General features: G+C 42.3%; 1 long non-coding RNA gene across 2 annotated transcripts in view; it reads right to left on the bottom strand.

Annotated features, from left to right (window-relative positions):
* The window catches only part of LOC109309331, a 107910-nt gene that overhangs the window by 22357 nt on the left and 62518 nt on the right, over positions 1–23035 (bottom strand). Inside the window, exons 3-5 of one of the 2 annotated variants that reach the window (XR_002100881.1) lie at positions 18884–18955; positions 18022–18095; positions 16649–16930 (exon numbers count right to left, since the gene is read on the bottom strand). This is a non-coding gene — a long non-coding RNA (uncharacterized LOC109309331). Of the gene's footprint in view, positions 1–16648; positions 16931–18021; positions 18096–18883; positions 18956–23035 lie in introns of those variants that run through there. The other variant, XR_002100880.1, reaches the window with a different exon arrangement.

Here is a 23035-nt window from a genome sequence, read left to right as displayed (position 1 = left end):
GTATATCAAGGAAGTTTTTCAGGATTGGGCCCTAGATTTATATATAGTTTACACAATTAATATAAATTATCATTTGTAAATGTCTTTTCCAGTAATTTTCTATGTGCCTTCAAATGTGAAACCAGTAGTCTACAAGCTTCTCCTTGCCCACCAGCATAAGAAGAATACTTTATTTGGCTTGTCAAAGAGATCATAATAATTTTTAATATTTATCATTTACAATATTCACTGTAAATAACGGTCAAAGAGCTTTTGTATCAGGGCTGATAAGGGTCTTGATAGTTTTGCAATGGCCTCTAGAGAATTGTTTATTACCAGAATGTCATAAGCTAATTCTTGATTCCTGTCTGAACTGAGATATAATTTCTATTTATGTTATATTTGGGTTGGTAGATGCTTTGAAAGACTTGTTTCTTTTTTCTAAGTTACTCATAACACCTAGTATGACACCAAAGATTTCTTTTATTTTAACCTATTAAATTTGCAGATCTAGGGCATTATAAAACATGGAAATTAATTATTTAGACTGGAAGGAACATGGTTCATAAAAATACTTTACCAATCTTAGATGTATTTTACTAACATAAGCAAACTAAGGTAAAGGAAACTTAAAAAAAAGCTGGTTTAAGATCTTAAATAATTGATAGGCTACATAGTATGTTCTAGAAATGTACAGGAATAATTAAATACCAAGTTATATACAATGAAATTTTCTTTTTGGATAAAGTTCACTTTCACAAACTGCCAGCACAGATGTTACAAACAATTTCAATTTCATTTAGGCCTATAAATTAAGCTTGAAGTAGAACTTACATAAGGTAAAGACTCTGTATTAGCTCTTAACACATTATGATTTTTACCCTTAAAGAAAGGGTTGTGTAGCATCTCTCACTGGCTTATAGATGACCAGACTATTTATAAAGCTAACTGTTTTATTTACTGAGGACTTCTACTTAGTCTGATAAATTTTGTAGCCCTTCTTTCCTGCTAGTATCATTTATTTATTTTCCTGAGGCTTGCACATCACTCTTTACTCTACTTCCAGAAGTTCTCAGCTCAAAGCTACTGAACAAATATGTTCTTCCCGTAGAATACCAAAGATGAACAAGTTGACATTTCGTTAAATGGAGTGTACAAGATTGGGATGTAGTACTTGAAGGTTGAGCATGTACAACAAAAATTAGCAGAAAGCAATTGGGTCTTCAAGAGAAACACAAGTTTTTTTCTGGCATCATCAGAAGAAGAAAAAAGGAAGATTCTATAGGAAAAAGTTAGGACCATGGAAGAGCTGATTTACCAAGATTTTGAAAGTATGCCCAGTCTCAATGTATTAAACACATAACCTGAACTTTGTTCCAACAGGCTTTGCCATATCACAGACTGTTAAAATTGTATACATTCCTGTAGCTGTCTGATGAGAACTTAGAGCAAGTCATAAAAGCTCATTACCTCCCAGGGAGGATTAACGATATTTAAGATTTTAGTAATTGGTGTCCTTTTCAGACACCTCAGTATGTGTTTTAGCATGGTTTTATATAATTTCTGTATAGTATTTACATTTCCAGAGGAGATTCTATTTTTATATCAGTTGTTTTTGTATTAATTTAATCATTATTTATTGTATATTTGTTGTATGGAATGCTGTTCCTGAGAACAATGTTGCATAATTTATTTAAGAGACAATAAATACTATTCAATTGATATAACTGTTTCTGTTATCTGTTAAAACCTTGCTGGCATTTCTATCCTACCTTCCAAGGGCCTCTGTAAAAGCTATTTGTCATCACATGATTTGCCATATCAGATCAGGTCACCCTATCTAGCTAAGTATCTTGTCTCCACAAGTGATAAGCATGTGATGTCTTTAGCAAGGCAAGCCACCCTGCTGTAATATCTTAGACAGACTGAACTGTCCATAGCTATGTCTTAGAAGGAATATGTTCTTCCCTCCATCAGATAACTAATATATGTATGCCTTATATATGAGGCTTGTTGACTATTTTATCTAGCCAAAGCATTTAATTCAATGTAACAGTGAATAATATACATATGCAGTGTGTCTCCTATTCCATTTCCTTTTCTTCCATTCTTATATTTAAACTAGCACATTTTTAAGGAAATCCCAAGGATTTTTTTAACTAAAATTTTTTAATATAATTTTGAAATATTAACTAAAAATGCTGCTGCCTCACTCAGGATATTGTCAGTTTGTTACTCCTTTACCGACATAACAGTAATAAAAAGGAGTAGTCAGTCTCACAAGAGACACAATGATTTCTTAGGCTGATAACTTTTATTGGACCAACTGTGCGACTGACAGTTAGACAAGATTTCAAATGCAAGACGTTCTTCATCAGGTCTGACCAGAGCTAGCCAGGCACAGTATAGTAAGAACAATTGTGGGAGGGGTCGAGAAAAATACCCAGGCGTAGCAAAAGAAAAGAAATTGGTCCTGAGAGATCAAGCTCTATCAAAAGGGAGGAGGATCATTCTCACCTTTCATGTGTGGAAAGAATTCAGAAATCAGGTACAATATAATGTGCCATAAAACCAAACCAATCTCAATGTTTAGTTCTTGGTTCTTGTTTCTAAGTTTTCCTGCATAGCTGTGTATGTGAACTAGAGGACTACAGATGAGTTCCTTTGGGATGATGTTATGCTTCTTGCAAAGGCTTCAGAAGATGCAGTTGTGTAGTGTGGCTTCTCTTTCTTTAGGTTTTTTAGGTATATTTTCCACTGTAAGTGGCAGATTTTGATATCCTCCCTGTTATGGTAGTGCATGAGTGATGTAGCCATGATGCTTCAAAAATTTATGAGGCAAGGATTTCTTAGCATGATGTCTTTTATTGGGCCAACTCTGTAGCTGGGATAGAGTTACACAAGTTTTCAAATGCAAGACATTCTTTGTCAGGTCTGACCAGAACAAGCCAGGCATAGCACATAGTAAAAGTTTTCATACAACATAAAATAAGAACAGAATAAGTTTTCATTTTGCTGTTCATAATTTAAAATAACTTAGTCCAGCTCCTGTTCTTTTTGTCCTTTCCCAATTTCATGTATCCTAATTTTTCACAAATTTACATCATATGACAATACAATCATACTTATAACTGTTTTGGTCATTCTTCTGAAGGCTTTTAAAATCTCAGATATATCTTTACAAAAGTAATGTGAACAAAAGCCACGTAAGAGTCAAACGCATCTTAACATTTCAAAACTTACTAATAGATATTTAAAATTCATACTATAAAAGTAGTCTTCAGTCAAAATTTATCTGAATGAAATCTTAGCTATCATGATTCTAAAGGGAGAGTCCTACAATATTTCTCTAAAATACTTATCAAACAAACATAAAGCAAACAAGTTTGGTAGTAACAATTTTGTAACCAGATTCCCAGTTAACCATAACCTTAAAGCTGACCTGTAACAGTGTTTACATTCTTTTAATTTCTCTATCACTTAGTTTAAAAACCTAATTTTTTTCTTTTGATATTGGAAGTATCACCTTTGATTTTCTATTCATTTTGCTGTAGAATGTGTTGAAGATGTTGAAGGATGTTGGACTATAAACTGGTGGTGGTAGTGCTGATGTTGAATCTTTCTATAGATGCCTTTTCTTGTTTTTTTAGACACTAAAGCTAAATAGGCTTTGATTAAGCAAAGCAAACAAGCAAAGAATATGAACAAAATAAATCCATTCCATTTTTCAGTTGTTTGGATTTCATTCTTTTGACTCTTGTTAATGCCACCCTTCACTAGCTCTCCAGACCTCTACTTCCATTGAAAAGATCTTATTTAATACTTGAGTGTGGGCCTTGACAGATGTGAAAAGGGAAACCAGCTGTGGGAGATAGGGAACGAAAGTCAGGCTACTCAGAGCAAACACCAAAAGGAAGTTATTTGGAAACCAACAGTGATTAGTACCTAAACACTTTTGAGGTACTCAAAGCTGTCCAGAAATGTGGAGATCTACAAATAATGCAGCATCTTAATTTACATATGATGAATATGCATCACTTAAAAACAATTTATATGCCTCTCATTAAAATGTTAGTTATATTTTCTACTCATCTCGCTTATGACAGCTTCAATTACTCTGCTACAGTAATTGGATATGAGTCAATTAAAAAAAAAGTATTTTGATTCTTTGGAAATTTTAACCACTAAAAAAACAGACAAAAAAAAATATTTGAGGCCACTGCTTACTAATTTTATTCACTGACAATGTGAAAGGGTCTATCTTAGAAGCAATGAATGAAACAGATGGGGAGAAAAAAGGTAAAAACACAACAGGGTTGAGGATATCAAGACATGCCTACACAACACCATGTAAAAATGTCTAGCTAGATCTCATGTGCTGTCAGGTAGAAGGAGTAGTATGGCAATGTTAATATGGCACTCTCCCCTGGCCATATTAGGCTGCTGAAGGTGCAGGTCAGTGTGCTGTACAGGTGTCTCTTGCTTTATGCTGTACGTACATTCCTGGAAAACAGCGCAGAACTCGAATTTGTATAAAGGGAGCCCACTTTACAATGTAACACACGGGGATACATTCCAAGACCGACTGTACTGACTCCCAGACCCATTTCTACCACTTTAACAAGACAATTTTGGTACTTGCCAACAGCAGACAGTACACACAAGCACAGGGCACTATCATAATGGAGATGGCAACCAGAGAAACATGTCAGACGAGCGAGGAGCACAGATCCACAAAAGAGACTATATTTTGGTGCATGTCACTCCCATAATGCACCACACAAAGCAGCTGACTGAGGGCTTCCACCACACAAGAGTGAATTTACCTCACATAACAAATTTTTGGTATAAAAAGTGTTCTTGCATAACAGCGAATTCGCACATGCAGAACCCTCATAAGGAGACGGAAACCTGCATATATGTATCATAAGACAAACCAAAGGGGTGTGTGAGCTCATATAATGATGTTACAAAACCTAGAGCAGCTGGAGGTGTGAGCAATTCTGGGTAAAGCTACCAATTAGGAAATCTATTCTGCTCCAATATGACTTCATGGGCATTACCTCCTGAACCACATTTAGTGTAGCTAGAGGCATAACTAGCACAGTTTGCATCCGGGGGGAGGTACTGTTGAGCACAGGAGGGAAACAAGTGCCAAGAGCGGGGGTAGGGGTGGGAGTCTTACTTGCTGTGGGGACTCAAAAAAGTTCCTTGCTGCTGCTGCTTGCTGCCATGTCATGCCTAGTTGCTGCTGCTACAGCAGGACCACTGTTCATGCACCTGGCTGCTGCTGCCAAGATAAAGACTTCCTAGGGTGTTGCACTACTAACTGTCGCTAACTTTTAGTGCCAAGCTTTGCATACACCTGTAGGTTCTGCCACTCAGTAGAGTTATTAGAGTCTGCAGGCAATAAGGTAGCTATACTTTTCCTGGGTCAGAAGGGAACATACATGGAGTGATAGTGCCTGGAAATGTACTTGGGCATATGCATGTTTCTGAGACCAAAACAAAAACAAAAAAATCAGGGCAAATCCCAATTTTTAAAATATTTCCTAAAATCAGGATATCTCCCCCCCAAACCAGCACTCTCCTGGCCAAGCCAGGGTGTTCAGTAGCTTTGATTTAGAGGTTCTTTGAAGAGCTCACCTCTGGAACACATTCCATCTCTACAAGTTGTTTTAAATGCATTGTCTACTTCCCCAAGAGCTGCAATCATAGAAGCTGTTCTTGTACCCTTGCTCTTTCATTTCATTCCCTGCTGTTTCCCTCACCACTATATTTAAAGAAGATCTGCATTCTCAAATGTCTTTTGAGCCCAAGGTAATAATTTATGTCAGAGGTTCTCAACCAGGGTTCAGTGAGACTCCTTTAGGGGTGCAACAGTGCAGGCAACACTACTGTGGCCAGGTAAAAGTGCCTTCTATATCTTATGCACAGGCAGACTGGGAAGGGCTGAGTTAAAAGTATGCAAGAACAGGGGTCCTGGTTCTCACTGGGGTTATCTGACAAACCTGAAGCAGGCAGGAGGGTCCATTTGTGCCACAGCCCTTCCTAGTCCAGCCTCCCCTCCCCCACCAATGCTCCTCCCAAAAGTAGAGGCAGATGGGACGGTCCCACCCACTCCATGTATCCCTTTTTTCAGGAGATGATGTGCAGGGTCTGACCAGGAAAGGCTGTGGCAAAAATAGGCACTCCTGAGTGCTTTTGGTTTATCAGACAATCCTAAAGCAGAATGAGTATGCACTCACGCTGCAGCCCTTCCTAATCTGGCTGTGCAGAAGGCACATGGAGCCCTTTTACTTGGCCATAACAGCACCACACCAGTTGAGAACCAGTGAGGTAAGCCGAAGCAGGGCAACAGTGCTTCTCACCCGGGGGTACTGCCAAATTAAAAAAGTTGTAGAGAGGTGCTCTGAGTCTGAAAAGGTTGAGAGCCACTTATCTAAGTTGTTTTACTGCCACCTAGCAGTGGTGGAAGAAAAGGTACAAAGAGTATGGGAAGAGAGGTTACTGTGCTAAAAGACCAGTTCTCATGTCATACCATTACTGCATACACTTTAATTTAGTGTATAATTAACAACTAGCCAAAAACTCTTTATTTCCCCAGGTTCAGCTTGTTCTATTTCCTCACATGCAGTTGAGTCAATACTAAACTCCCTTTCTTCTATGCCAAAAATACTGCTGGTAAACCTCTAGAAATCCCAGGATAAGGGCAGAGGGAGACTACTGCAATGGAGTTTCTTTTTTCTGGGACTTTCCTGAGTGATACCAGATAATTCCTTATACCACTTGAAAGGAAATCCATCCAAAAACACTTAAAACATGGGACAGTAATAGCATGGGCCACCCAAAAGGCTAGACACAAACCAATGCATTCCTCACTGAAGTTGTGTTTCTCCAGTAGGAAGACACACACATCTCATTTCCATCTATCCAGGTAATTACATGACCTCCATCAATGCAAGATCTTTCTTACCAAATATCTTCCCATTGTGTGATACAGCAAGAGATGGGCAATAATTTAAGGCTTGTCTTGTTTTGTTGTATTAATAGTAGAAGGAGAGAAGGACTACATATAGGTAAGTTTTCTGGAAGACCTAGAGGTCTGGTAGACAACATTTAGAGGTTAGGTTATCTATATACAACACTCAGGAATCTTAAGGTGAATCACCTAATGGTGAAAGCCAACGTGCATAAATTAAGTTCATTGTAACTAAACTAAGGTCATTTTACTTCTCAATAAAAGGATCTGCATGTGGTTTCAACACACTTATGTGCATTAAGTTTACATCTTCGATTTGCCCTAACTTTTCAGAGATCCCTGTGTAGAAATGACCTTATATAAACATTCAAACCAAAAACTGAAATAAGTTTCACTGACCCTCTAAACCTTGAAAGAATCTGGACATCAATAAGTATTCTAGGCTTTCTAAAGTAGAATTGTACAAAATATTGACAGCAAATCAAGAAACCACTCAAACTGTGCCTGGGAATGATAGGGTGTACTAGGCCTATTCTGCCCTCTAGTGGAGGCCTCACTTTGACATCCTCTGAATCTTTCCTATAAAACCCACTCAGGTCGGGTCACAAGGAAACATTGTCCACCATGGGATATTACTATGTGAAGGCAGGATATAAGAAGAGTTCCTTCACTGCAAACCACCATCCTTGGCCTGAGAGACTGACCTCCACACTATGCTATTGCTTACATATTGGGCACGCCTATACAAAACATTTACTGTGGAGTATACTAATTAGCTCTGGAGTAAGCATGTTGGCATCTATACATTCAGGGCTATTAGGCTGGAATAAACTAATTAACTCTGCAGCCGTTGTGTGGCACCCCACAGCACCTTTGAAAGGATCTCAAGGCACCTTAGGGTGGCACCCTGGTTCAGAATCACTGCCCTGAAGACTTACATGTAGCAGTCTTATCTAAAGGGACATGCAGTATTTGAATAACCAAGAGTCTTAGTTTATCCAGGAGTTTGGTGCATGTAAATGCTCTAGTTTATATTAAAAGTACATACACAATGTTAAACTATGTGTTAGTAGTGTCACAAATCTGTTAAAAGTGGACTTGAAGATATGACGTTTCTTATCAAGCTCCAGACTACTTCAATATCTAGACTACTAAAATATCCTTTACTCTGGCTTTGCATGTGATCTTGCCCTATTTGCATCCATTTAGAAAGTGGCAAGAAAGATCATTTCCCTAACCTGTTTTTTTATTTCGGTCATCAATCCCTGTACATTGGCTTCCCTTTTTCTATTACATTCAAAACTTATCTCCATTTCACCGAGCATCTTAATCACTGTTAAAATCAGTGGCAACACGTAGGGGGTGCATGGGGGTGCACGTGCACCCCCTTACATGTTGCACTCCCTGCTCAGGCAATGGGCAGGTGGGAGTGCCAGTGCCCCCCTCTCTGAGCACTGGCCGGTAGTGGGAGTGCCATGGCTACTTCCAAGACTGCCACTGCCACTTCCCAGCCAGCACAATTGGCTGTGGGGGACCCCGCCTTCCCCTGGTAGGCGTGATGGGCATCATCCCCCAGTTACTGACTGGTCTGGGGGGGCACGTGCGCCTACCCCGACTAGCACCAGTCACCCATGGTTAAGATGACTCCTGCCTCCAAATGTCCATAATACCAATAGCCATTGCCATAGCTACATTTTCAAGCATGCACCTTGGCAGTTTTTTCCATGGTGCCTCCCTTGGCTTGGAGGAGTTTCCTTCTGACACCTGCAATGTTATTTCACCCTCACATTCCTAGGTTTAGAGTGTGGGAACATGTGGGTAGCATGTTCTCAGGCCTCTCCCAGATAAAAGGCATCACAGCTATGGTCTATATATGTCCTGTATGGCCAGGCTATGAACACATAAGGTATCCTGATTTTCTCTTGCCCCCAGTGAGCTTCCACCAGGATCGATGGGGGCACTTTCTGATTGTATTTTGCCATGGTTGCATCCAAAAGTCCGAAAGTGAAAGTGCACTTCATCAAGGACAAGTGCAAAGTCCTACACATAGAAGAGAATTGCAGGCACAAATGGAGACTGGGGAGTGACTGTGTAGCAAGTCAGGCCCTGGAGTGGCCAAGCCACCTGGTTCCCACCTTACTCACCCACTCTGGCCTCTCAGGGGCCCGCCCTGTTGTCTCACCTGTTAAACCTTGATGTTTTAATTGGATTGGGAGGCTGCTCCTAGAGGTCAAGGGGGGTTCACTTCAGGTCTTAAATCCTTGTCTGCACTATGGTCCCCTGGCCTTAGCCCACTTTACTCTGGCTGGGCTTCTCTGCTAGAGGCCCACTGTCCCAGGACTAAAGGCTCCTGCTTCAGCCTTGCCCTTTACAAGCTCTGGGCCCCTTGGCCCCAGTTTTGCCCTTCGCAGGCTCTTGGCTTGTGCCCTCTGTCTTTTCTGCCATGTGCTACAGATGTTGAGCTGACAGCAGTGCTCACCCCTAGGCACTGCTTGCAGCCTCCAAGCTTCTTGTGGCTTGAACTTGGCCTTGGCCCTCTGGCCTTAACCCATTTATGCTGCCTGCCCCCTTTAAAGGGTGTAGGACCTGGGGTGCACCTGGTAGCTTTCTCAGTCACACATTTCCTTTCCTCCCCTACAGCCACAATCTGGTCCTCCAATTCAAACTTCAGCACAATGAAAAAATGCATCCATGCACTCCCAAACAAATGCTTCTCTCTGCTCCTCCTCACCATCGTCACACCATGGTAACAATCTACAACATAAGGCTAAAATGCTTAGGACTGCAGCCTGGCGATGTAGGGGCTTCCTTGCAGCTTCCTGCAGTCTGAAGTCCTCTCTCCTTGGCCAGTTAAGCTGCCCTCTTCCTAGGGTCTCAGCCAGGGTCCTAGTTTTATAACCTGATCCACCCATCTGCAGCACCACACACAGCAGATTCAGGCATTTCCTGCACTGCTACCTTGCAGCACAGGGAGGTTTTCTGGCCCTGGGAGATCCCGGGGTAAAAATATCCACTTGAAAAAAGTGGGGTGTCACACATGGCTGCATCCCATGTCACCCAAAATCATGTTCTGGCTGCTAGTCAGACTCCAAGCTGCAGGTGTGCCTTGGTGGCAGCTTCCCCAGCCTCCAAGACCCCAGATAAGGCTGTTGGGGTCAGCACAGTTGCTGGCCCCTGTCTCTCCTACTCCACCTAAGATAACCTGCCATGCACCAGAGCGTGCATGACATGGGCATTCCCTGGGGACAAGTACTAGCGGCACAAGGTGAGCCGCTGCTTCTTGTCCCCAGGGAACCCAATGTCTGCACTTGTCTGGAGGTGGCCTGAGGGTAGTTAAATATTGGAAAAAGCTGCTCAGGTTGTGGAATCTCCATCTCTAGACAGGTTGTGGAAGTTAAGAGCACATTAGCCAAAATCTTGCCCAGGATGGTTGAGTCAGATCCTTCCATGAGCAGATTTAGTCAGTGATCCTTCCTTGAGCAAGGTCAGACTAGGTGACTTTCTGAGGTTCCTTTCCAGCCCTACTTTCTAGGATTCTGTGGTCTTACCTTAAGCTTCCCAAATGCACTTGAGGAATCACATTGCAAACCTCTACAACCACAAACCAAGAGCTGCCTTACCAACACCAACCTGGTTAGCCACAGACCTCTAGCAGACAGCATCTGGATATTGAAAAAAAACTTACTTTTGAACTGGTACAAACTCCAATATGCCATGAATGCATGTGCTCACTTACGTATTTCAGAAAGTTAAAAAAAAAGCTATCAAGGATCTCTTGAATCACCTATCCTGTACAGCATGAACTCTTACTCTCCAATGAGGATCAGGTTACTAGGCCTGCGTGAAGCGGCTAATATTCGCTTCGGATTTGGCCGATTCAGGGGACAGTGATTCAATTCAGTGATTCGAATCATTGTCTATATCAATTCAGCTGAATCTGATTCAGAGATTTGGCTGCTGTTGAATTTCTGAATCACCCAGGCCCCATCCCTTGCCTGCTCTCCCAGCCCCTGCAATGGCTGCCCTGCCCACCCCAGCTCCCAGCACTTTGGGAAAAAAGAACCCTGACTCACCAGGTGCTGCTGGGTGGGGAGGTGATCCCTACTGCCCCACACGGCATGGGGGGGTTCTGTCACAAGCCTCTTGCCCCCACCCCGCTGTCCCAGCCCCCCCATGGCTGCCCTGCCCACCCCAGCTCTGGCGCTTTAAGGAAAAAGAAAACCCCAAACCGCAGACTCTCTTGTTCCTGCTTGGCAGGGGGGTGATCCCTGCTGCCCCCCACTGCCCCATGGGGGCTCTTCCATAAGCCCCCTGAAGCCCCGAGACCACTGCAGGAGCTGGTGAGTCCTGGGGGGGGTTGGGTTTTTTTTCTTAAAGGGCCAGAGCTGGGATGGGTGGGGCAGCCACGAGGGAGCTGGGACAGTAGGGGAAGGGTCAGGGGGCTCATGTCGAGCCCGCCACATGAGGGCAGATCATCCTCCCATTGGACAGCACCCGGTGAGTGGGGCTTTTTTTTAAAGCACTGGGAGCTGGGGTGGGCAGCCATAGGGGGGTGCTGGGGGAGTGGGCAGAGGTCCGGGAGAGCTGGAGGAGCAAGCAGGGGATGGGGCCTGGCAGGCGTACCCCCATGGTCCCCTGCCCCCGCCCCCTACTTACTAGCTCCAAGTCTGACTCCAGCTCCCTGCTGCAGCGGGCGGGGACTGCCCAAATCATTGAAGCTCTCCAAATCTTTTCCCAAGATTTGGAGAGCTTTGAATCAATTTGGACCTTTTTATTGGTCCCCTGAGTTGATTCAGATTTGGAGATTCAGCCACCGAATCAGGCCAAATCTCCTCCAAATCGAATCTCCACCCGAAGCTTCACACAGCCCTACAGGTTACACAATGGAAACATGGCCTAGACTACTGCCATAGAGGAACAGAAGCAAGAAGCATGTAGAGCCAGAAGAGCACACATTGGACATGTGTATAGGTGGTCATATGTGCTGTTGGGAAACTTGGCTTCTCCATAAAGACTGGGTCTTAGGTGGGCTTGCCAATTGGTTAGGCCACAGGTGTTGGGTAGGAGCCAAACCACAGACTGAGTCAGGGATTGTGTTACCAGATCCAAAGGGATATCCGGTGATACAGCCCAAGTCAAAGGCCAAGACCAGATCTAGAAGTCAGAAGCTGGTGCCAAAGTCACAGCAAGCCAGGAGTCAAAGCCAGAGTCAGAGTGAACAAAGAGTCAGAGACCAAGTTACCAGCTCCAAGGGGAAAAGCCTGGACTTTGGCTTTCTGAAACAGAGCTGAGCAGGATCAGGAGTCTGAGAACAAGTACAGGATCAGGGAAGCTTACCAGATCAGACTCTCAGAAGAATTGTTGGCTGCCTGCAGCCTTCTGCCACAAGTGGGGATTACATGGAGAGCCTGTTCTCCCCAGTAGTCGATCAAGAGCCCCCTGGATTGTTAGCTGGGGTAAGGCTGCCAGTCAGAGCCCCAAGCAGGTGTGGCCAATGAGGGTTCAATCAGCCCAGGTAGGGTGGCCTGTTAGGGCTCCTGAAAACTCCCCTTCAAATCCTGGTACCAGCAATGTATTGGAAGAAACAGCAAGTATACTACAGCATGCATAATGCAATGTGGATGATGACAGGCAGGTTTGCCAGGCACAAGCACATTGTGGCAGGAGCAGGAGTGCAAGAATACAGAGAAGTAGAAACATCCTTAAAAGACATGTAGCAGCATCAGCAGCACTGAAATTAGCACTGAGATATCACCTGGAAATGTTTATGAACAAAACTATTCCCAGAATTAACAATGAGAGACCTGATTATAAACCATAACTAAGGGTATCTTCAAATAGCATTGTATTATTCCTAGATACAAAGAATATATCTAAATGGCATTCAAATTATGTCCCAGAGACAGGGGGCTTAATGTATCCCTGGAGTAGCTTCAGTACCATATTTATAGGTTTGGTGTATGTGAGTGAGAGTAGGTGGCAGAACATACTTGAGAAAATCCTTTCCAGGATAAGCTAGTGATGCAGCGTAGACATACACCAGAAGTTACATAGTGATCAGCACGTGACATCCTCACTAGGAATGGTAGGGTACCAGAAGTTATAAAGAACAGACTAGGGTTTACAAATTGTAAGGAGAAAAATGTCAAAGGTCTGTGGAGAGGTCAGACTTTAAGAAGGAACATGAAAAAACATGGCACTCTTAACAGCTCTGCTCCCTGTTTAAGTGCTAAGCTGTATCTGCCAAGTTAAGTGGCAAAATAAGGGCTTATTATGTATTTCTTCTGCTGTCATGGAGGAGCTAAATGTCACTCAAATTGCAGTATCACTATTATCCCTGATATCAGAACTGGCAGCGTCAGTCCCTTAATACAAGTGTGACAGTCTGCCAGTAAATAGGGAAGTTTCATGTGACTCCATAGATGATTGAGAAGATCAATCCAAGATCTCCATGTTCTACTGCAGACATGGCAATACCAAAACCAGAAGTAGTAAAAGTCAACTTTCAGATTGCAGGACAAGCTGAAGGAAAGAAAAACAAATATCTTTACCTACAACCTGCAAAAATGTATCATGGAATATAGATTGAGATACATTGCAAAATTTCAATTAAAAAATTGATTTCCCATAAGTCTAGGGGTCTTGCAATTTCAGGTTAAGGGTAGGCCAATTATAGAGTTGGCCCCAGGTGTGAAATTTTGATTTGGATTCCACTTCAGATTCTGAACTTGTTTGGATTTTTTCCTTTTTAAGCAAGAGGGTATTTATTTTGTTCTCCATTAAGGCTGTCTCAAAGATGTAACTAATAATATTTGAAACCTCTCAGGAGGTCACTTACAGTGAATGTAGTGAAACAGATATGAACAATATTAGGGAACAGAACAAAGTAGAATTGTTAGCTAACCAGTCATTTTGCAGTGTATAACTACACATTAGTTGTGCTACTATACTAGAAACTAATAGTTTCATTGTCAAAACTGTACAGGCTGCTAAAAAGCCTTAGTTAAAGCTCTGGTTAGAGATCACAGGTTGAAAGATTTTTTTTTTCTCTATTGGCCCATTGGTACCCTGAAGACCAGTTGCTAAATCTAACAAATTCTACTAGAGTTTCCAAAAAAGGGTAAAGAGATTACGAACTGAGAAAGAGACAATATTTTTCCTGCATCCTGTAGGACAAACCTCATTAGCTAACCTAGTTCTCTAGCTGACATAAAATACTGAACCACTGATTAAAGCAAAACTTCTTAAATCATTTGTTAATTCTAAAAGTTTTACAGACCTCACTAAAAACCCAAGTTTAAAGAAAAGCATTGAGGATTAGACCAGAAAATTTTCAAAATAATATAGTTGAACTTAAGTACTGATGCTGGGTTCTCTCAAGGGTATGCAGATGTTTGGGAAGGTTAGATTGCATTAAAAATGACCGCCTGATGTAACTTCGTTTGCCCAGGTGTGGACCTTACACTTAGATCCCTAGTTAGGTAGTTCTAAGTGAGAACTGAACTGAAGTTTAGGAAGGTTAGATTGATCTAAAATATGGCCAACCTGATCTAAGTTAACTGTACCTTGGAGGTAGTCTAACTTAGATTGGGTCCAGTGAGACTCATCTGAACTTCTGTACAGTTCCCAGCACAGGCCAAGGGCTGGGAGAGCCCAGCTGCTGCCCCCAGCCCCAGGCATGTACTTTTCTTACTTCCCAGGCAGCTTTTAGCTCCCTGGCACCTTGTCCCAAATGGGCTACTCTCCCTTCCCCCACCCAATAGGCCAGCAAGCCCTCCCTGAACTAAACCCAACCATCCTGCAATCCACGGCTGGTACCAGCTTTTTACCAGCATTCACTGGTGCCAGAAGCCAAGGGAGTGAGTCAGGGTAGGGAGGAGGGATAAACAGGATTGGGGCTGGGAAAGAGGGGGAGAGTTGGTTTGCCAGAAGCGTCAGGTGCAAACATAGCTGCTGGTTCTAGGTGCAGAAAGAGCCCCCCCATCCTGCCAAGCCCTCCCCCAGAGAGCCATTAGGACCCCTGACCTGTTTGTCCCTTCCCCTAACTTGACTTACTTCAATCGGGCTTCCAGGACCAGTGAACACTGGTAGGAGCAATTTGGCAGGACTGGGGGGGCCAACAGAGTTGTCAGGATCAAAGACCCTCTCTGATCCTGCCAACCCTCCTCCCTCAGATATCACCAAGCCCCACACAGACTCTGCCAGCCCCCAATCCTACCAAATCTTCCTGGACTCCATCAATTCCTCCCCCCCCCCGATTCCACTTGCCCCCTGATCCCCCAACCCCCTGTGGACCCTGATTGCCTCCCCAGTTCCCCCAAGCTCCCTCACAAGCCCCCATCCCAACTTCCCTTAGATTGGGTGGCCATTTTTAACTCAATCTATCTTCCCCCTAACATCTCCAAATGTCTCTACATACCCCAAGTGTCAACAGAAAATAGTTACAGTATTCCACAGCACAAACAGACCACTTCCACATGTAAGAATACTCACAGAAAAATATGTAAAATTTGATGAAGATGAAAGAGAAGTGAAAAAGAGGAGACAGATGATTCCAAGACTATAATGGAGAATATCCAGCAAAAAAGAAAGAAAAAACCTATAATACTTCTACACAAGCTATTAGATAATGTAAATTAAAATGGTTATTATTATTATCATGGTTTACGTTAGGTAGGCAGTGAAAATATGCTAGGCATTATCCACAGAGTTATGAGCAGGTGAATCTACAGTAAAGTACGAAGATTACAAGATTACAGGACCATCCACAATCAGAATAAATCACATAAACAAGAGAGAGGATGTTTCCTGAATTCATTTCAAGAATCTTTCCCTGTATAACTCCAAATAAAAGGTAGCTGGAGTCTCTTTCTATCATAACGGTGGGCACTGAAAGCTTAATCTGCAATCCAAATCCCACTGAAGGCAATGGGAGCCTTTTTCATTAACTTAATTAGCTTTGACTCTTGTCCTTATTCTCTGTTCTTGATTCAGCAAGGTAGCACAGACATAACTTCAAGTATGTGAGTAATGTCATCTTTGCCACCTGAGTCTGAGCCCAATCACAGTCCAGGCCAGATTAGCAGCAGTATGTCAAGCCAGAGATCAGGAGACAGGAACAGAGGAGGTAGCAGAGCTGTACAGAAGCAACAAGAACCTTGTTGTTCTCACAGCTTCCTGTTTCCTGTGCAAGCTTTATAGAGGCAGGAGCCTTATGGGGGTGGGGAACCAAAGCCACTGCTGGGAGTCCTAGCTAATCAGGGGCCAGAGATGGCAGCCCTTCTCAATACCAACCCTGGTGAAGGACTGCACTGGTGCTTGCTTCCCTGAGCCTTAAGGTTCCATGTTTGAGACTGTATCCTACCACTCACAAAGACAAAAACTAAACCTGTATTAAACTGTTCAGCCCTGTAGCACTGGGTTTCAAAAAAGAACTCCATGCTTTGGGAAAAAAGCCCAAAAAGTGATAAGTAGAAAATTTAAAAGTGACTTAAAGGCCTAAATCCTACTTTCAAATTTGATTCTTCAAAAATGGGATACAGGATTCAAAGACTTCATGGCACTTTTGAAAGTGTTTTACATTTTCTTATGTCAATGTACCACATTTTGTAATCAACACTGGTTCATCTGCTGCTACAACAGAAGAGACAGTTGAAAATGGAAAGTACATATAGTAAAGTATGCTAACTTCATAAAATTCAGAGATTCTGAAATCCTAACAAAAATTGATTGTCTGTGCAGTGTATTCATAACTCATATAGCAGGAATCTGAGAAAGAGTCTTAGTGGAAGTGTGTTTTCAAATTTGATTGGACATTTCTTGATCTATGATTGATACTTGTTTATTTTCAAAGCTACTCAAGTAATGCTCATATCATCCATCAGGTGATTTGGTACACCAGGTTTAATAGCTATCATGAAAGAAAACAGCTGGTCACAGAAATAAGTGGACTGACAAATGTGAGCAGTCCTGTAAAGAAGACAGGAATGGAAACTGAGAGATATCAGATCCATACAAATTTATTCTTTGACTTTGCCAATTCTTTGACTTTCAGGAGTAAAATTGGTCCGCTGATTATTCAGTATGGTAATGAGGAAGACTTTTTAGAGAAGGATGTGGCATTTCAGTGCTTTATTTCAGTATTTATAGAAATGCCAAATGTTAGTTTCCATAATTCTTACAGCCAAATAAATGAAAGGCCATTCTCATCATTTAAAGGAGGGCTCTCTGTTTCAACCATTATTATTCTTCCAATGTCTCATGATTTCACTTTTAATAAATCTCCAGCAGTCTTCTAGCAATAGTGGGCCAAAATCCTTCCCTGACAAACCATTCATATCCCTGACATCAAAATAGTTCATAAAGAAAGGCATCAGCTGGCATGGACAAATACTCAGCAATAAAGCAAAAGAATAAGGTTGAGAGAGCTGTGTGCATTAACATTTCCACTTTAAAAGCAGAATTTTCTTTGTAAGGGGAAAACACAATTTCATGCTGGTGTGCTCATTTATTGGGAGGACTGAATAAGCAGCAGCTGACAAGCTGGCAGAACCAGAAAGACATGACTACACACGTATTATAAATATTACATCCAATACATAATGCTGTTCCCCGCCAGTCATGATGCCTTGAAGGAACAGGATGTTCAGTTACCTAAACACCCTTAGTTTTGAAGGCTTTCTTCTCCCCCACATAAGAGGCTAGGAGTTGTTGCTAGGCTGCTGCAAACTTGCTGCTACATTGCAAGTCAGAAAATAACCACTTAAATTAGTTTGTCAGGAAATGCCACTCTTGACTCTCCTACTGCAGTGTACTCAGCAAGGCCACCATAAGTCGAGTACCAGCAACTAGCTTTATAGGAAACACCAAATGCTTCTGACAATGTTATTTACCACAGCAGTGTGCAAGCACTCAGACAGTGTGAGGCACATTGGCAGCTTCTAAACAGTGTAAGGTTTGCAACTAATTGGCATAAATGTTTTCAGATATTCGCGAGAACTGTGTCAAGTGGCTTCTTCTACAATTAGCTTTAATTACTTTACTTTCCATTTTTCACTTACCTTCCACCATGCAATTTTTCCTCCTGGTTTTTCTCTTTCTCTCTTGTCCACTTCTTCCTCTTTTCCTCACCATCCTGACAGAAGTGACAATTTTCCCCAATCAGCACAAGTGCATGGCTGCAAACAGCTTTAAAATGGCCGATAGGGTGAAAAATCTGACCCCTCATTGCTTTAGGTATTAGATAAAGATGTTTCAAAATGTACCATCTTCTGTAACTTGTGCCTGCGGAGCTCCAAGCCTGTCACTGTTTTCAGAATGGGAGGGGTGAAAGGGAGCAGGTGGAGTTCACCCCTCACCCTTCAGCACTGGCTGGGGAGCCCCAAAAGTGAGCTCCCTCTGCTGCCTTTCCCCCTCCCATTCAGAAAACAGCCAGCACTGGCAGAGAGCTATGGCTATTGTGAGGGGAACCTGGCTGCAGGCTCCCAGCACAGCTAGATTCCCCTCACCCCTGGAACCAACAGTGAACTTCTGTTTGGTCTGGAAAGATGCAACTCAGAACGCTCTGCAGAAAATGTTCTGAGATATAGTTTGGAGCTGCACTTTTGTCTGTACCTATGGCCTGTCTCCAATTGGTTCCTTACCTGCCACTGTTGAACTTGTGCATCTTTGCCCCTCCTTTTTGCCCTTCCTTGTTTCTCCATTTCCAACCCCCCTTTTTTTTATTTGCTGTCTTCATCTTTCTCTGACTTCCTTTCATTTTCCAGCTTTATTGGCTCACACGCAGGAGAAATTCTCTACAAACATGACGTTGGAAACAACTGAATTTAAAAAATAAGATGCAAATGCTGCAGAAGCAGGTGAGACCACCAGCCAACCACAAGAAACGTTCTGGTGTGTTATGGGTTAACACATCATGCTTACCACAGTGTATCACATAAGTTTCTTGAACACTGCACTGTGAATGAACAACCCTTTCATTTCTCTCTTATAAGCCTGAAACAAATCACAAACACAACTGATATAAAGACACCATCATGCCTATAAAGTCATGGGGCAACTAGCACTGGTTTTCATTAGCAGAAAATATCACTGGAGAAGAGATGGGACTCAGAGGAACATTTGTTGCTCATTCTGTACTGGCCTTTCATACAGATCAGTCAACAATTCTATTTTTCTTTCTCCTTTTACCTACTGGCAGGAAAATAAATGGTACATTGAAGAAAAGAATAGTTCTGTATATGCACCACCAGGTGGCAATGCATAATCAAAAATAATGAGGACACACCTAGCCAAAGATGACTGAAAATTAAAATTACAACTATCATGCTGCCAAGGAAAAATGTTCTAAAAAGGAATTTACTGAAAAGGACCATTGGAAACTTCTTTCTTGCCTTTTATGAACTCCTCCTGAAAAAGTCTGCTCAGTCAAAATGTATAAGGTTGCTAGTTATATTTCAATTTGCAGCATGAATTTAAGATTTTTTTTTTAGCAGTGGGAGGAGGCAAGGAAGGCTTCATGTTTGCTTAACAGCACTCTCCCTGGCCAACTATGAGGAGTGATAAGATGTTAAGTAAGTTCTTTTTGATTAAGAGGATAATTTCTGCCATAAAGAATCTTAACTGTGGCAGCTTCAAAATGGGGATAAATGGCAGGAACTACAGGTATATGAAGAAATGTTAGCAAACTAGAGAATACTAGCTCGGTTATCAAGGTATTCTGTATCTGGGGCCTTCAACAATTTTCTTCCCTATACTTCTATGAGATAGAGAAATATTATTATCCCCATTTTATAGAAAGGGAACTGAGGAATGGAGCAAATAGGACATTCAAAGCCATACAACAACTCTGTAGCAGAGGCAGGTAGTGAATTCAGGTAATCTTGAGTCCCACTCTGATGAATTATCATAAACTTGGAAAGTGCCCGGTACCACGCCTACTTATATACTATATGTGGCAGCTCTATCTTATTTAACATCTCCAGTAAAATGACATTCATGTTTTGAGAGACAGAGAGATGGGAAGGGGAAGAGACACATTTGTTACCAAGAACCTGATACCATTTGGTTTTTTGAAACACAAAACTAAAGCCTGTTAATGATCAGGATTCCTTCACAAGCTTAGGCAGAACTCAAGGATAGTTATGATTCCCTTAATAATTACTCTTTTTGCATACCAAATTGAAATACAATCATATTTCCTAATGATCTTCCATTCCCTCTTAGTGGGTAAGATGTTATCACCACCAAAGTCAGAAAAAGAGGCGGGAGACAGGTTTATAAATCGACCTTTTATTGATTACATCCCAAAACATAAGAGTAAGCACTTGTCTCTATGCTTATCTAGTTACCACAATAGCACAATACAGATTTTCACCTATACCCACTGAGGGAGAAGTAGGAGGGAGAAGGAAAGTGGCATGCAAGCTGGCAGCAAGTTGTCTTGCATTTGCTGAGGTCTTTTCCCAATTTCCTCTGTTTACACTTAATATTTGTGTGAGTTAGTAAATAAATATGCTGCTCGGTGTTGTTTAAAATTCTTAGTTTCACTGAGTCTTTGGGAACTGAACTGAACCAAATTTCCTGTGGACTTGGAGGGTGCCACTTATCTGGGGTCTGCAACCTTGTGAAAACTACAGTTCTGGGAGAGAGGACTTTTTATCTCTTTCTTTCACTGCTTGCCGTATTCCGTTTCTTTCACTTTACTGAGTAGGCCAGTTATAATGTACACCATGTTACCAAAGACACATTATTATTGCAATACGATTCTAGCTGACTACCTACAACTTAGTTGTTCTCAAAAGGCAAAACATCAGCTGGTGTCAGATTTTTGCAAAAAGCATTTATTCATTCTTGGCGTAATCTAATATTAGAGGCTTGATAAACAAATCTTTGTTCTACTTTCCTAGGCTACTGCTTATGATTTAAATGCAAGCTGTTTGTTTACTGATTGTATATCAGCTTAAGCATTTATCATTTATTAGCAGGGATCTAGGTTTTCCATTTCCCATGGAAAAATGGAAAAAAAATGTGGATTTTCCCTTTTACCCCCCCCCAAAAGGAATTTTCATTTTAATGGAAAAACACACAGATTTGCACTTTTGCAAACAGCTCGCTGCAGGCTGGCAGAGTTGAAGCCTGCAAGGGGCTGGGGGGAGCAGGAGGAGGGCAGTCAGGCAGGGGGCACCATGTGCCTGTATATGCATATGACCACCAGGCAGACTGGAGAGCAGCTCCCACAGTAAGTTGGCGGGGGAGTGGGGGGGCAATTGGGGTGGGTGGAGCACTCTTGGGAGGGACAAGAGAAACCCGTGCCCCTCAGACCTGTACGTGGGGCAGGTGTGGGTGCGGGCTGCCTGCTGTGGGCCTGGACTCCCTGCCCTGCTGACCTCCCCTCCACAGGGGGCATGTCACCAGGGCAGCATGGAGCTTCCAGCAGGAAGGAGCTTTCCCACCTGACTCTGCTATGCCCTGCCGCACTGCATCCCACCCACTGGGTTGCAGAGACTCCAGGGGAGGGCTACAGGGCAGGGAGCCTAAACCTGCAGAGGGCAGCCCACACCCGCCCTCCCTAGGAGTGCATGCAGCAGTGGGGAGCAAACCTTCCCCCACCCAAGCCTGCAGCACACAGCCTGCACCCAATCCCCTATCCACTCCGTGCCAGCATGTCAGAGCTGCTCAGCACCAGAAAACAGTGATGGGTGGAGGGGTGGCGGGGAAGGCAGCCACAGCTGGACCTGCATCCTGGTGAGAGAAGGGGGCAGGGAAAACTCTGATTTTCCATGATAAAAATCCCCAAATCAAATGCTAAAATGTATAGGTACTTATCATTTATCTTATTATAGTGAGTGAAGCACTGGTTCACTTCCAAATTGCTTTAAAATTGTAAATATATCAATTAAATGTGTTCAACTGATACCTATATAGTGGTATTTAATTTTAATTGCGGGAAATGTGATTTTGGGGGATTTTAATAAAAAAAATTGCGATTTTATCAGAGAATTTGTGATTTTTAAACAGAGATAACCAGGACCCCTGATGATGATGCTTAAAAGTGAGAGTAGAGAGAACAAAGGGGAATGGGACTGTGTTCTGTTAGAAACAAAGAACATTTAGACCTGGAAAGCACCAATCATGGTTCACTACACATCTCTAATACAGGATATTAAGCTTGTTCTCTAATCAAGGTCAGACGAGCAGTTGGTTGAAATTTTTGTTGTTGAAATGATTTTTTTCAGACCTTACTACCTCAAACTTAATTCTGGTGTACTTCTATTTGGAAATGCTTCTAACTCATGGGAGTGCTTTTCTAGTTGCCTCAGGTCTCTTTCTCTTCTATGCATCAGGCTCATCATCAGCCTATCTTCCATGATATAGTCATGTCCCCTCTGCATCCCTCAGATATACTCATGCCCCATGAAGAGGGAGACCATATTGCATCCTGGAATATGTAGTTCAAAGAGAGCCCCTGGCCCATCAAAGAGAATGGCAGCAGTCCACCAATAAACAAACAAACAAACAAACAAACAGTAGACTTGGAGCAATATAACTTTAAAACAAATGTCTATATATTAGAAGCCACAGAATAATGACCTTAAATTTCACCAGATTGTTGTTTCAGGCTCTTTACTATCCTTTGAACAATAAAGCATTCCCTCTAGTAGCAGTTACTAGTATAAGGGTCATAGTTCCCTGGGTGACTATAGTGTATTTCGGCAAGTTAAGCAGATCTGGCTTAGAAGAATACATGGACAGAAGAACAACACAATGTATCAGAGACTGCAGGTGGTGGTGTATATTAGCGATGCTCTTCTCTGAGTCAGTGCTAAACCTATGATTCAGCAGAGCAATAGGGCAACTGCTGTTACAAGTGCCATAGCCTACATGCAATGTAAAAATGGACTTCTTGACCATGGCATATTTTGTAAGTCTGGAATATTAATATACTGTTTCTGGCCAAACAGTAACTTGGCTAATTACTTGCCTACCCAGTTTCCCTCTGCACAGTGGATTCCCATTCCAATGGAAGTAGCATTTTTATTCACTTCCTACCCAGCTATGTTGCATTGTTATGAG

The sequence above is a fragment of the Crocodylus porosus genome, unplaced genomic scaffold (assembly GCF_001723895.1).
Source record: "Crocodylus porosus isolate Cpor-Errol unplaced genomic scaffold, CroPor_comp1, whole genome shotgun sequence".
In the NCBI taxonomy this organism is placed as follows: domain Eukaryota; kingdom Metazoa; phylum Chordata; order Crocodylia; family Crocodylidae; genus Crocodylus; species Crocodylus porosus.
Note: the sequence above shows the minus strand (reverse complement) of the source record. Positions and strands in the feature narration are given on the sequence as shown.